Below are 2,305 nucleotides of genomic sequence, written 5' to 3' on the forward strand. Positions count from 1 at the left end.
ACCAAATTAGAAAATGATTCCTGTTTCTGTCCCAGATCCTGACCTCAAATCTAAATCATTCCAGCTGTCTCCAGCCTCTCCCACACCATGGTCCTCCACACTGAGTTTTATCTTTGATCTCATTATGCTGATCCAGATTTCTTCCAATTTTAGGAAGAAATGTGCCTTGGATTTAACTCCACTTGCCAATTCTTTAAAAACAAAAAAAGTTTTGTGGGGGTTTTGTGCTTTAGGCTAACGTTTACAGAGCAAATTAGTTTTCCATTTATGTTGTTGTTGTTGCTAAGTGCTGTTGAGTCAGTTCTGACTCATAGCGACCCTACATAAGGTTTCCAAGGAGCGGCTGGTGAGTTTGAACCACCGACCTTGTGGTTTAAATCAACCTTGGGTTCTAGTGCTTATCCTATGGCACCACATCTATAGTCTGTACATAAAGTATTCCATGGCATTGGTTGCATTCCCTACGATGTGTCAACACTCTCTTATTTTTACACTGGGTTCCCCATTTTCTTTTGTCCAGATTTTCTTCCCCTTTCTGCCTTCTCATCTATGCTTTTGTGCAAATGTTGTTCTTTTGATCTCATATAATTGAATGTTCTAAGGAACACATTCCTGTCAGACCTATTGTTTAATTTATGGACCAATCTATTGTTTGGCTGCCAAATGGTCTCTCAGAATGATTTTAATTCCAGGTCAGAAGGGTGTTTTAGGATTGTAATCTTGAGGATTCCTCGGGCCTCTGTCAGACCAGTAAGTCTGGTCTTTTGTGAATTTGGTTTTTGTTCTACATTTTTCTCATGCTCTCTCTGGGACTCTGTTGTGGTACCATCTAGTTCTTCTGGATCTGGGATTATTTAGCTTGTGTTTCATGAGGTCCATTAGTTCTTTGGGCTGATTGTTCTCATAGTCTTTGGTTTTCTTCACTCGTTTTTGCTCCTTAGGGGAAGAAATCAATAGTTTTATCTTATATGGCCACTAACAAAGTTTTAAGATCCCAGACACTACTCACCAAACTAGGATGCAGAACATTGTTTTTGCGAACTATGTTGTTCCAATTAACCTAGATGTCCCCCGAGTCTATGGTCCTTGCATTTGAGCCTAGGAACTTTGTCCATGAGGTGTTTGTTTATGTCTGAGAAGTTTCCTTGTGTGCTCTATTGTCTATGTGTTAATATACCTGCAGCACCTACAATTACGTATGTAGAAATATTCACAACCGAACCTGTGACTGCAAATGGGTGTGCTCCTTACACATTCCCACACCTCTTTGGCATTTCGTCTACCTCTCTATCCATTCATAAATTATTGTGTGTGAATACTATTGTTGCAAGATTGTCTATATTATAGTAATTACCAAGCATTCTATTGTTGTTGTTAAGTGCCATTGAGTCAGTTCCGACTTGTAGTGACCCTGTATAGGATTTCCAAAGAGCAGCTGGTGGGTTTGAACCAACAACCTTGTGGTTAGCAGTTCAGTGCTTATCCTATACCACCACACCAGGACTCCAATGATTAGCTTGTTGTTGTTGCTAAGTGCCATCGAGTCAGCTCTGACTCATAGTGAGCCTGTATGGGGTTTCCAACCAGCAGCTGGTAGATTTGAACTGCTGACCTTGTGGTTTGAAGTCCAGTGCCGGTCCTACAGCACCACACCAGGAGACAGTAGTAATTACCATAACTGCCCTATGTTCTAGTATCTCTCTCAGTGTCGTCCTTTGTCTTGGTCATGTTGTACTGATTTCCCCCTATACTGTGTACAAGGGGGCTTCAAAAAGTTCATGAAAAAAATGGAAATGAAAGGTAAGTAATTTTTCCTCCCTTCCTTCCCATCCCTGGTAACCATCAAATATTTGTGTGTGTGTGTGTGTGTGTGTGTGTGTGTGTATGTGTAAATCTTTTCTTGTTTGTTTGTACTTTATAATAGTGGTCCTCATACAACACAAAGGAGCTTCAAAAAATTCATGGAAAAATTCCATTATCTTTTCATTCCGTTTTCCAAGAATTTTTTGAAATTCCCTCATATTTGTCCTTTTTGTTATTGACTTATTTCACTCAGCATAATGTTCTCTAAGTTCATCCATGTTATGAGATGTTTCACCAATTTAGAGTTATTCTTTATTGTTGTGTAACATTCCATTGTGTGTGTGTACCCATTTGTTTATCCATTAAATCTTTGATGGGCACGTCAGCTGTTTCCTTTTTTTTTTTTTTTTTAATAAACTAATAAACTAGTTCATTCCTTGGAATGAATCCTGATAGTTTTTTTTTTTTTTTTGGTCTCTTGGCACCTATGTACTGAGAAGGC

Source organism: Chrysochloris asiatica, unplaced genomic scaffold (genome assembly GCF_000296735.1).
Source record: "Chrysochloris asiatica unplaced genomic scaffold, ChrAsi1.0 scaffold00130, whole genome shotgun sequence".
Classification (NCBI taxonomy): domain Eukaryota; kingdom Metazoa; phylum Chordata; class Mammalia; order Afrosoricida; family Chrysochloridae; genus Chrysochloris; species Chrysochloris asiatica.